Source organism: Palaemon carinicauda, chromosome 26 (assembly GCF_036898095.1).
Source record: "Palaemon carinicauda isolate YSFRI2023 chromosome 26, ASM3689809v2, whole genome shotgun sequence".
NCBI classification, from domain to species: Eukaryota; Metazoa; Arthropoda; class Malacostraca; order Decapoda; family Palaemonidae; genus Palaemon; species Palaemon carinicauda.
The window spans coordinates 51,025,157-51,040,156 of record NC_090750.1 but is presented as its reverse complement, the minus strand read 5'-3'; positions in this window follow the sequence as shown (position 1 = coordinate 51,040,156).

The following is a 15,000-nucleotide window of genomic DNA, read 5'->3' as shown; positions in this document are numbered from 1 at the left end:
AACAATAGTCATAAAAGTTGAAAAATTCTAAGGTGCAAGCTAGCCAGCTTTCATGGAAGAGAGTTTGGGGGATGGGGGGTTCTCTCCCCACAGATTCCCCAGGGATCAATTAGAGGTTCAGAACTACTTGCATTATCTTTCTCGGGACCTTTTACATGGGACTACACTTTTAATTCTCATGTTGATTCTCTTATCTCACTTTCTATAGGAAACACACACACACACACACACATATATATATATATATATATATATATATATATATATATATATATATATATATATATATATTTATATTTATATATATACATACACACATATGTATATATATACATGTATATATATATATATATATATATATATATATATATATATATATATATATATATATATACTGTATATATATCTATCTATATATAAGGAAGCCAAAGCTTTGTTCAATATTTAAACCTTATTAACAAATTGGTAAAATTCTAGCCATAATTCCTATTTCATATCCAGAAATCCAAATATATATATATATATATATATATATATATATATATATATATATATATATACATTATATATATTATAGATATGCATATATATATATATATATAGATATATATATATATATATATATATATATATATATATATATATATATATATAGGCAAAATTTCAGAAGGAACCGTAATGCTTATTGCCAAAAAAAAAAGTAAAACAAAAATAGGATTTACAACTGTAGTCCTGACTAGTTTCGTGATACTTCTGAGGAAGAAATGCAACGTTAGGTGGAACACGTTTTTGAGGTCATGCATAGGAGATAGGAACGGAATAATTTGACCTTGGTGTCCCCATGAATAAATTCAGAGTGTCTGAAGTCGAGGCTTTCATTAAAATTCAAGAGTTGGGAAACCCAGGGATACGATGAAATTATTGGCGATATAATGTTTACCGAAAATTGAATGACTCAGAGAATACTTAAAAAATTATTTTGTAGAATGAGGCGTGAAGAGGCAAAACCTGATGAAAGGGATATAGAAGTTCTGGTGAAATTGGCAAGAAAAGATCTGACAAATTGTAATAATTACAGAAGCATCGCAATAACGTCATTTGTCATGGAAAAATTTATGTAAAGCTGAGAGATAAAGCAGTATTTTGAAAAATGTAGAAGTTGCACTGACTAAATTTTCATTACAAGATATGTTTCACAGTGATATGTAGAATATAGAAATTCCCCTTTGATGGCATTTGTGGATTAAGACAAGCCTTTGATGGTGTGCACAGGCCAATTTTGTTGAGAGTGCTACGTTATTATGTAATTACTCCTAGATATGAAAATTTGAAGAAATCTGTTCACGAGCATAGCGAGTTCAAAGTTAATGTTATTGGAGTCCTCTCAAGTGAATTTCCAGTGAAGAGTGGTGTACCCCAAGGAAATGTGTAGTCATTTAGGTTGTTTATCCTCCTCCTGGATTTTGTAATGCATAGAACAGTTGGGGATGATGGAGAACGATTGGGTTGGATTGGTAACAGGATATTAGCTGACCTAGAGTATACTGATGACCCTGTCCTTATTATCAGAACAACACAGGACTTGCAGAGATTGCTTCCTAGACCGCATGAAATATATTAAATTAGGCTTAAGATAAATAATAGTAAGACAGATGATGAGAACGGAATATGAAATAAAAGATATAATATTAGGAGAAAGGATTGATATCGTGGAATCATTTAAATATTTAGGATAAATGATCTCTTATACAGGGGGTTTAGAATTAGAGTTTAATGAAAAAAAAAGAAAAAAAAATAAAAAAAAATCAAACAATGGCTAGGTTGAGTACAACATATAAAAATCCAGCTATTTATCAGTTTAGTGAGATCGGTGTTACTGTAAGGACATAAAGTCGTGGTATGACAATGAAACAATATTCCCCCCAAAATTGTGGTTTTGAGAACAAAGACCTCAGAAGAATATTTGGAGGTAAATGGCAGGAAAGAGTTACAAATATAACTATAAGAGAGATCACTCTATTGCCATATTGGGATGAGATCACGGTGAAGATAGATGGAGATGGTTTGGGCATTCTCTTCGTATTCTCCAAGAGAGATTAGTTCACCAAACATTCAACTGGGCTCCAAAAGGCAATAGATGAGTTGGAAGACCCAGACCTATATGGCTGAGGAATATGAAACGTGAAGTAGGGGATGATGAATATAGAATCATTGATTTAAAAGCTCAAGATAGAGACAATGGGCAAATTCTAAATGAGGCACTATGCAACAATAGTCGTAGGAGATCATGATAATGATGACGATGATGATGATATATATATATATATATATATATATATATATATATATATATATATATATATATGTATGTATATTTATGTATTTATCTATCTATCTGCATATATATATATATATATATATATATATATATATATATATATATATATATATATATATGTATATATACATATGTATGTATGGATGTATATAGACATATATATATGTATATATATATATATATATATATATATATATATATATATATACACATATGTGTATATATATATACTGTACATGTATATATATATATATATATATATATATATATATATATATATATATATCTTTATACATGTATATGTATATATATAAATATATATATATATATATATATATATATATATATATATATATATATATATATATATATATGTATGCATATATATATATATACATATATACATATATATATATATATATATATATATATATATATATATATATATATATATATATATACATACATATATATATATATATATATATATATATATATATATATATATATATATATATGCATATATACATATATACACACACACACACATATATATATATATATATATATATATATATATATATATATATATATATATATATATATATATGTGTGTGTGTGTGTGTATATATATGTGTGTTTGTTTTGTGTTTGTGTTTGTGTGTGTGTGTGAGAGAGAGAGAGAGAGAGAGAGAGAGAGAGAGAGAGAGAGAGAGAGAGAGAGAGAGAGAGAGAGAGAGAGAGAATAAAATTGAATATAATCACGCGTTTATTCCGCCTTTTAATTTTAAATGGACATTCAGTCTATTGACTGTAAGATAATATTTTGGATCGATTGAGCATTTATATAACCTTTAATCTTACCTTCACTGATAGCATATGTGCTTCAACTAATATGATAGTTCCTTTATGGAGAGAACATCACGTTGTATTTGAAGACCAAACGTTCGCTAATTAAGGTTATTCAGGCTAGACTGATTGTTTATCAATCATGACAAAACTTGTATATTAAAAGTTATCATTTCATTATTGGAAAAGCAGAAATATAGATAGAAAAAAATAAAACTAAATGTCGTCCATTCGAGGATTTCAATCAAATCCTTTCATTTTGATGAAAGATTTTACTTCCGTTGTGCCTTATTTTATTCAAAAATAACAATTGGGGAAGGGCCATTTGCTGAAGCTATCACAGTGACACGAGAGCAATCTAGTTCTTACCTTCCTGATTTTTGTGTATCTGCTTGTTCAAATCCACTATTCATCAGTATTATGCCTGAACTATTCTCCTTTCTGCTATCATAGTGTTCCATTCAATTTTACTCTTCATTCATTGTTCTGTTTTGTATTACTTCAACTTTTTTTTTCAGAAATATTCATATTAATGAGCCATTTCAGTTGCGTTAAGCATCAATGATTTCCAAAACAAAACAAAAGAAACTCGGGGCCATCAACATCCTGGGCAGTTCAATTATAACTCATTGTAAAACTCAAGTTCTGGCTGTTATTTTAGCAGTTCTCTCTCTCTCTCTCCCTCTCTCTCTCTCTCTCTCTCTCTCTCTCTCTCTCTCTCTCTCTCTCTCTCTCTCTCTCTCTCTCTCTCTCTCTTCTTTTATACAGTTTTATTAATTTACTCTTTGAAAGCTCCATAACGCATTGGGTATGTTTTGTTTTTAACTCAACCAGTATACTTTGAAATAACCCGGAGGTAGTATTAAAAATATTACCAAAAATTTGTCATTTATATATCTTTCATACTTTGGTAGAGAGTTAGGATTATTTCACAGGCATATTTTGTGATGTCGTCTTTGTATCCTTGTCAAAAAAAAAAAAAAAAAAAAAAAAAAAATGAATAGATACTAAAATCTATCCCCATGAAATTATTTGATTAAGTATTTTCTTTATTCCCTTTAACCCAATAAAATGCACTTAGAATAAACCATAATGCACTTATAATCAATCATCGAGAATACGAAAAGCTGAAATCACAAGAAACATTTCTTTAAACATATGCTAAGTAAAGAGATGAGGAGTTACCATCTATCCGTAGGAAAAAAGGAAAATCATGTAGGATACAAAATGAAATCAATAAATAATGCAATAAAAAAAATTCTGTAATTGGTAATAACCAAAAGGGTGATACTTCTGTGGACAGAAAGCGGATGATACCAAATGAGAAGGAAAATTGAAAAAAAAAAAAAAATAGTTACTGAAAATTGATAAAAAACTTAACAATCCTGACGAGAGAAGCAGCTTTCACCAGAAACTCATTTGAGTAAATCCGATGGTACTTATACTTCCGAATGAGAGAAAAGATTAAGCGTCATCTTCCTAAATTGTTGGCTAAAATTCTGGGACAAATGAAGAAGATCCACTTAGAAAAATATAGCTTAAAATCTCCAATTGATTGCTATTCAATTATAACATTGCTAAAAACACACACACAGTATTCGAACAAACATACACTCACAATGTCAGGACTTTATCTGGGGAAGATCTTACTGCATTGCTAAAAAAGCTGAGAGAGATAAATTAGAATATAATAGGGTTGGGTGAAGTTAGAAGAATTGGGGAATCTTATATAGAATTGAAAGAGGGCTTCAGAACTCATGAAATGAACAAAGAAAATGGAGTGGGTATTCTTGTTAATAATAATCTTGCAGGTAACATAGAAAAAATTAGTAGTACTTGTGATTGTATTACAGTAATATCAAACGAAATAAAAATTATAAACTGAAGATCATTCAAACATGTGCACCAGCAACATCCAATACAAAGGAAGAAACAATAACTTTGTATGAAGTCTCAAGATATTTAGGAAAAAACATATGAATCATTTTACATTTTTCTTGAGTGATTTCAATTCTGAAGTAGGTCAGAAGAAGAGAGGGAGGTCAGCATTAGGTAAATTTGTACTAGACACAAGGAATGACATGGGGGAGATGCTTGTAGAGTTCACTGAAAAAAAAAAAAAAAAAAAAAAAAAAAAAAAAAAAAAAAAAAAAAAAAAAAAAAAAAAAAAAAAAAACATTTCAATGTCATGGACACCTCTTTTTATAAAAGAAAACATCATAGCAAATGTACCTGGAGAACTCTAAATGGAGAAACGGTAAATGAAATAGTTGTATTCCCAGTTAATAGTGATTTTAGTTACAGATGTAACAGTTAAACAAGTTAAGGTCAAGTGGCTATATAATGGTGAGTAGCAAAACTTTACATATAAAGAAAGAAAGAGAAAGACTAGTTGAAAAAAAAACACTCCTGTAATTAGAACCAAATGTGATGCGTTTAATCAAGCAATATAAAATAGATATTTCTAGCTATATAATGAAATTAAAGCAAGTAAAAAAGAGATGAGCAGAATTAAGAAAATGCATTGGAATCAGCACAAGAGATAGGTGAGAAAGTCTTAGACCCGATCAAAGGAAACTCTCAAAAGATCAAAACCCTATTAAAGAAAAGATTGAAGATTAGGGTAAAATCAAAGAAAGATGCAATAGAATCAGCAGAACTATCCAAAACAATAAAAAGCCACAGTCTTAAACAATAAAAAAAAATAGGCAACTCTAAAGAAAAAAGAAGCATCAAATAAATGAAAAAAAAAAGACTTGGAACAGGACTCCAACATATGTTTGCTTTAAAAGATGAATATCGAAATATTACAAAAAAATTGTGTAGATTCTTATAAAGAGCTATGTAATAGCGATGTAAGAGATACATTTGTCAATTGAAATATTCAAACACCTAAACCATTACCAAGTATGACAGTAGGGGAAATATGGAAACCATTAAAAGGCGTGTAAAGAGGCAAAGCAGTAGGAGGAAAATGGTCTAACAATTGATTTAATGATGGATGGAGAAGATTGCAAGAAAGTAAGACTGTATAATCTGTAAATATTGTATTTATGGCGGAGAGTAAACTTTTCATTAGGCGGTAGTTTTTCGGGTCTTTTGTGTCTCGCTTTTTGTAAATTAGCATGATGATACATTTTCCCAATCTGTGAGTATCGAGCATTCTTGCAGACATTTTGAGTAAAGTTCAGCATAGGCTGACTAGGTAGACAGCTTGACTTTAATCAGCCAATACGGCAGAAAGGCTTTAAAAATGGGTATTCACCAACTGACAATATCCAATTAATTAACCACCTAATGGAAAAAGCAGCTTGGTATAACAAAACACCATGCATGTCATTTATAGACTAAGAGAAAGCTTTTGCTTCTGTCAAAACGTCAGTAGTAATGAAAACTCTTCAAAGACAAGGAAGAGATCAAACTGGTGTTAGTACACTTGAAGTCATCGATATAGGAAGTATAGCTATCCTAAAACTACATAGAGTGTGAGACCCCATATCTCCTAACTAATTCACAGCATGCGTAAAAGAAGTTTTTAGAAATTTAAACTGGGAGATTGTAGGAATTATTATCAATGGGGAATACCTTGACAACTTAAGAATTGCACATGACATAGCTGGGTCTAGTGAATCATGGGCTGAATTGCAAAAGATGAGAGAGGATTCGAATCGAGAAAACAGAAACGTAATATTGAAAAGGAATATGAGTAAAATATAGATAATGCTCAATGAATAAGACATATGAATGAAACTTGTGAGATTGGTACTTAATACACCTACTTAGGAAAGGCAACGTGTTTTCAAAGAAACAAGACAAAAAAAAAAAAGAAAAGACAAAAAAAGTATAAGTATGGGATGGAGAACTTTTAGAAATCCAAATGAAATTATGAAATGTGAAATGTCACTTATATAACGAGATGGTCTTACCAGTTTTAACATATGCATGAGAAACTTAGTGCCCTACTAAGGTCATAATGCATAAGCTAGTTACAACTTAGAGACCTATGGAAATAATAATGATGGGAATAAGTCTAACAGACAAAAAGAAACTGCAACATGGCTACTATAACAATCTAAAGTAGAGGATTTTCTAGCAACCTGTAAGAAAAAGACAGATACGTGGGCAGGATATATAATACAAACGGTAGATAATAGATGGACATTATTATTAACAGACTCGGTCATAAAGATGGCAAAATATGCAGGAAAGGAAGCAAAGACGAGGAATTGACGAACTAAGCAAGTTTGCAGGTGGAGACTGACATAGAAAGACCATAGACAAACGCAAATGGAAGGATGTATCTGAAGCTATTTTTCTGCATTGATTAGTAACATTTGACGATCATAAAGATGAGGAGGAGGAGGATATATTATTATTAACATGATTGTCTTTATTATTATTATTATTATTATTATTATTATTATTATTATTATTATTATTATTATTATTATTATTATCATCATATGGTAATCTACAACCCTAGCAGGATAAGATGGAAGCTATGATCCCAAGGGCTCAAGCAGAGATAATTTGCCCAGAGAGGAAAAAGAAAAAAAAAAAAGAAATAAAAAAACAAGAAGAGTCGCAATGAACAATCAAAATAGATTTTTTTTAAGAGCATTAGCACCATTGCATTAAAGCTTTCATATACAAACTACAAACACTTCAAAACAAGAGGGGGAAAAATATATGGAACAGCATGTCCGAGTGTACCCTTAAGCAAGATAATTATAGCCCAAGGTAGTGGAAGACGCAGTACAGAGGCTATGGCACTATGCAAGATAATAGTTGCATTTAAAGGGTTCTTATCTTAGAAGAGCTGCTTACCTTAATGAGGAGTCTCTTCTACCATTATCAAGAGGAAAGTAGTCACCGAACAGTTAAATTGCAGTAGATGACCTTTGTGAGTGTGCATGTTAACTTTAATACTTTTTATTCGTGCTGAATATAGCCTATATATATATATATATATATATATATATATATATATATATATATATATATATATATATATATATATATATATATATATACAAACACATACACACAAACGCACACACACACATTATATATATATATATATATATATATATATATATATATATATATATGTATATATATATAAATATATATATATATATATATATATATATATATATATATATATATATATATATATATATATATATATATATATATATACACACACATGTATATATATATTATATATATATATTATATATATGTGTGCGTATATATATATATATATATATATATATATATATATATATATATATATATATATATATATATATATATATATATCACAACATCCCACCTTACTCTCACTCGCCCTCAGCCTTCTATCGTCTCTCCTCGCTTGTGCATCTTGAGTGCAAAGATTTAGTCAGACTGCTTTAATGAGAATCCTTTAAATGGCTAGGTATTGAGCACCACCATTAGCTGGAATCCCAATTTCCTAGTATTGTGTTGCGTCGAGTTTCCCCAGAGTTAATTTCAAAAATATTTCAGTGCATGATTATCATGTACGGCCACTTCCAAAGACCTAAAAAATGGTACGCTTTTGTTAACCCAGAGATATTGACTATGACAGAGAGAGAGCCTTACCTTATTGCCTTATTTCTTGTTTGGGTTCCCCCAGGTCCCTCAGTGTGAGGCACCTCGTATATCCACCAGAGAGTTGCTAACGCATCTTCCGGTGTATTTTGCATCTTCCAGTCTTGGATGGTCTGGGATGCATCTTAGGTATTTATCGAGCTTATTCTTAAACACATCTACGCTCACTCCTGATATGTTTCTTAGATGAGCTGGCAGCACATTAAATAGTCGCTGCATTATCGATGCTGGTGCGTAGTGGATTAATGTCCTGTGCGCCTTTCTTAGTTTACCTGGTATATTTTTTGGCACTATTAATCTACCTCGGCTTGCTCTTTCTGATATTTTCAGCTCCATGATGTTTTCAGTAATTCCTTCTATTTGCTTCCATGCTTGTATTATCATGTAGCGTTCTCTTTTCCTTTCTAGACTGTATAGTTTTAAAAATTTCAGTCTTTCCCAGTAGTCAAGGTCCTTAACTTCTTCTATTCTAGCAGTATAGGACTTTTGTACACTCTCTATTTGCGCAATATCCTTTTGGTAGTGTGGGTACCATATCACACATTGCAGTACTCGAGTGTACTACGTACATAAGTTTTGTAAAGCATAATCATGTGTTCAGCTTTCCTTGTTTTAAAGTGTCTGAATAACATTCCCATTTTTGCTTTACATTTAGCCAACAGTGTTGCTATTTGGTCGTTGCATAACATATTCCTATTTAACATTACACCAAGGTCTTTAATTGCTTCCTTGTTTGTGATTGTCTCATTATTAGGTCCCTTGTATGCATATACCATTCCTTCTCTGTTTCCATAATTTATTGATTCGAATTTATCGGAGTTAAATACCATCCTATTTATCTCCGCCCATTCATATATTTTGTTTAGATCTCTTTGCAGTGAGTTCCTATCTTCATCACAAGTAATTTCTCTACTTATTCTTGTGTCATAGGCGAAACTTCTCACCACGGAGTTTTCAACATCACAGTCTATGTCTGAGATCATAATAACAAACAGCAGTGCAGCTAATACCGTACCTTGTGGCACGCCAGATATTACCTGGGCTTCTTCTGATTTCTCGTCATTTGCAACCACTATCTGTTTTCTGTTTTGCAGGAATTCTTTTACCCATTTTCCTATCTTTCCCACAATATTATGCTTTCTCATTTTTTTCTCCAATATGTTATGGTCTACCTTGTCAAAGGCTTTTGCAAAATCTAGATAGATCACATATGTGTCTTTTTCATTTATCATATTTTTGTATATGTTTTCATAGTGTGCTATCAGTTGGGTCTGTGTACTTTTTCCAGGCACGAAACCGTGTTGACCCAAATTAAACAAATTATTTTTAACCAAATGGTTCATTATTTTCTTTTTTATTACCCTCTCATACACTTTCATAATATGTGATGTTAGACTAACAGGTCTATAATTGCTTGCCTCTAGTCTTGATCCACTTTTGAAGATAGGGGTTATATAAGCTAATTTATGTTCAACATATATCTCGCTCATATCTACACTTAGTCTTAGCAGTATTGCAAGCGGCTTCGCGATAGTGTTTGCAGTTTTTTTTTAACAAAATCGCTGGAACTCCATCTGGTCCGGCTGCCGATCCATTTTTAATTTCGTTTATAACCGTGACAATATCTGCTTCATTAATATCTATATCTGTTAGATATTCAACATTTTCTTCTCTCATTTCTGTTTCATTATTCTCATTCGCAATTCTTGGTGTGAACTCAATTTTATATTTTTCTGCTAATATGTTGCATATTTCCTTTTTTTCATTCGTTAGCCGTCCTTCAATTCTTAGAGGGCCTATTTCTAATCTCCCCTTATTCATCTTTTTTGCATAGGAGTAAAGTACTTTGGGGTTTCTTTTTATATTTTGAAGTGTCCTTTCTTCTAAGTCCCTTTTTTTCATTTTCTTTCGACTGTATAATCTTTTGTTCTGCATTTTCTATCTTACATTTTATTTCCTCATTTTCCACACATTTTTTTCTTTTGCAAGATTTTTCTTCCACTTTCTAATTTTCTGAAATAAGATCCTTCTGTCTCTTGGTATGCACGTCTTTTGTTTATTGTTTTTTTTCGGTACATATTTTTCAACAATTTTCTCCAGTATATTGTACAGTATGTCCGTATTTACCTGTATATTATCACTTACAAATACATTTTTCCATTCTTTATTCAGTTCTTCATTTATATCTGACCATTTTATATTCTTACTGTAAAAATTATATTTTCCATATCCTTCCCAAACTTTTGTGCTTTTATTAATTCTGCGATCACTTGCTCTGGAATGGACTATCAATTCTATGACATTGTGGTCTGAAATTCCCGTGTTATACACTATTATTTCTTTAACATAATTCACCTCATTCACAAATACTAGATCTAGGACATTTTCCTTTCTTGTTGGAATGTGGTTTATTTGTTGCATATTATGTTCTAATAGCATATCTTGAAGCTTTTCAAATTGCCTCTTATCTTCTGCGCTACTATTACCATCTTTTTTATATGTATACATACAACCACTTTCTTCTATCCATTCTTTCCAATCCACGAAAGGAAAGTTAAAATCTCCGGATAGGAGTATATTCCAGTCTTTATGGTTTCTACGTATATCATCTATTTTTTCTATTATTATGTCAAACTCCTTAGTGTTTGGGGGTCTGTAAACTACAATATTCATTAGTTTTTCAAATTCAAATTCTACCGCAATCAATTCACATTCTGTGTTGCTGTATTTTTCACAGACTTTTCCTTGATTTATGTCTCTTCCATATATTGCGGTTCCCCCTTGATTCCTATTTTTTCTGTCTGATCTATAAGTTTGGAAACCCTTTATCTGGTCATCACTGCCAGTCTCTTGGGAATACCATGTTTCACTTATATTTAATATATCTATTTTTTCAATTTGGGTTAGTTCTTCTAAGAACTCTATTTTCCTTTTAGAGTTACTCGTGACTAAACCCTGTGCATTCATTACTATTATGGTTTGTGTTTCATCCCCATTATTTAATATTGGTAATAATATGGATTCTCCCATGCTTCCTTCCTGTTCTGATATGATGTTCTTTTCTTCATTTCCCGGAATTCTGCCATTAAAAAATCCAACTTTTCTATTATATTTGCTCTTTCGCCTTCATATTTATTTGTGTGTGTATACCTGCAATTATCCCCATATCTGCACCAACCCCTGGCATTATAGATGCATTCTTTGTAATTGGGCTCTAAATGTGCAGGTTTGGGTTGAAAGGCCTCATATCTTGGGGCTCTTGGTTCAAAGCGCGGTATATACACGGCCTGCTTTTTTGTTTCTTTTTTTGTTTCTTTTTTGCTTTCATTTTTCTTTTCAGTTTGCTGAGTTTTCTTACTTTCATTCATGGTTGCAGGATGCATATATCGACATTTTTTGTTGTAAATGCATCCTTTTCCTTCTTTTAGGTTTTTGCATATTTTTGGATGGAGATCTCTGCATTCGTCTCCATATCCGTCTAAATACGCACATTTACCATATATTTCATAATTATGGCATATCTTTAGATGCTTGTAGTAGCATCTTTCGCCAAATCTGCAATTCCCTCTTTTCAGCATATTGCAGACTATATCCTTCTTTTCTATTTTTTCTTGTTCTTGCTCTTCCCTAAAATTATGTAGGTCCGGGTAGAGTCTCTTGGGTCTATTATTTGTTTCCATCTGGTAATTTATTTCTTCATAAGTATGTTGTTGGATGGCATCATAGGTTATATCAATGATTTCTTCTGCATCCTTACACATATCTTGTTCATTGTTCTCTTCTTCTTCTTTTTCTTCTTCTTCTTCTTCTTCTTCTTCTTCTTCTGTTTCTTCTTCTTCCTCTTCTTTATCTTCAACTATTTGCAGATTTAGTCTCGACTTAATTTTATTTTCTATCCAGACTAAGCATGTTGAGCAGAATACCTTTGTGTCTTTATTTTTTATTTTTTGCTGTATTTCAGCACATGTGGGGTGTGTTGGGACATGACAGGCATCACATTTTCTAATCAATTGTTGAGGATTATTAATGGAATACCATATCTTACATGTATTACACCATTTTGGCATTCTTTTTCCCATTGCATCAATCAGCATATTCACCATATTGGACTTCTTATTGTTCTTTGATGGAATGTGTTGATTGATGTAGACTTTCTTTATAAGTCTCTTTAACACTTGGATCTTCTTTGGAATTTCTTCTATTATTTTGCTGATAGAGAGAGAGAGAGAGAGAGAGAGAGAGAGAGAGAGAGAGAGAGAGAGAGAGAGAGAGAGATTTCCTCATAATTGTTATTAATTTAACGAATGGGATGTGAGGTCTAAGATCCTTTTCCTAACTTTCGCTCGTTCGCTTAAGGATGACTTGCTTAAAGTGCAAGACCTATGCTGTTGCATTGAGGGATAAGAAGAGGAAAGCAAAAAATTTAAACTATGAAGGTGACCATTATATGGGAGAAGTTAGAAAAAGATAGGGACTTTGGGAATGTAATTAAACTCTGGACCGAATCAGTCACTCCTGAACAGATCAAGATCTGAACGTGACAAGGTGTAGAAAATTCCCGTTAGGGTGGCTCCTTTTCAGATCGACGAAAATGAAGAATTATGCAATAAGAGAAATAGTTGCATAGCAGAAATTCCTGTGGAAGTCGTAGGTCACAGGAAGGGGAAAAACATTTTTTAAGTCTAAGGAAGAAAAAAAGAGAGTAAAATATTCCAATTACAGTTAAAGGGGTAGGTGTGGCGATAGCGAAGAGTATAAGCTAAGTAGAATAGAGCTAATATTCAAAAGAAATGAAATAGAGTTGTAGAAGGAATTGAAATAAAAATTCGGGAAAGAGGAAATGAAAAAAAAAAGATAGTGAAGGAGCTTGAATAGCTGGAAAAGAGAGAGAGAAAATTAGTTTACAGAACAGCCAATGAAAATGGAGGAGTTAAAGATGAGGAGTGGAAACCAATCAGGAAGCGTGGAAGGTGCGAACGTTAAAAGGAAATTCAACAGGAGGATATAGGGTGAGCAAAGCTCTGGGTTTCAAGGATGAGGAGAAGCAGCCAATCAGAAAAATAATAGGTAGTTCTAAAGGTTCGGACGGAAGAGGAGTGAAGGCAATAAGTTCGGGAAAATTTTTTAATGATTGATGTTATAGTAACTATTCTTCATTTGTATTATAAACATTTGACTGCTTTTTTTGAAAAATCCTTAACCAGCTGTCAAGTGAATTATCATCTGCCTGATAACGGGAAGTGAAAAATTCATTAAACTACATAATGTGCTCTACTATCACAAGGGTTTACACATAACATTTACGTACTCTCCAGCTAGTTACTAAAGTGAATGAATTGGGCATCGATGTTAGATGTTTCTTGAGCCTATAAATGATATATCAACATTTATATCTCTTTATCGTCTATTCATCTTTAAATATATATGTATATATATATATATATATATATATATATATATATATATATATATATATATATATATATATATATGTGTGTGTGTGTGTGTGTGTGTGTGTGTGTGTGCGGACATGCTTGTTTGCATGTAAGTGTTCTTACAATACCGTTTCACAAGATCGAGTAATTTATCTTAGCTCTTCGATAAATAATAAGTGATCAGAAATTAAAGATTCTGGGATTTTCTCCTAAAGAAAATTACTGAATGAAATATTAATAAATATAAATGAACAGAGAGAGAGAGAGAGAGAGAGAGAGAGAGAGAGAGAGAGAGAGAGAGAGAGAGAGAGAGAGAGAGAGAGATCATCCGTGCAATATGGTATCTAAAAAAAAAAATCTTTCGTCTCAGTTCCTCTGGAGGAAAAAAAATTACCACCAGTTAATGAGAAATTGCAGAGGGCCCAGGTACCTTGCTGTTAGCAAAGAGGGTCTCATTCCCACATAATGGAGAGAAAATCCAAAATAAAGAACTTTTCTTTTAAAGATGAAATTACGAGGTTTGGTGAAGAAATTTGTTTTTTATTTGCTAGTAATTGCCGAGTGTTAAAGCAAGCATGAAATATTACAAGTATATCAATGTAATAAGAGGTCTATAACATAAGTAACAGAAATCCTAACCTAAACTAAACAGCTGAAGCCTAGATTTTAATTTTATATATGACGAAATATTTTCCAGGCCAACACACACTAATCTCTATAATTCGAAAGTAAACCATTCAT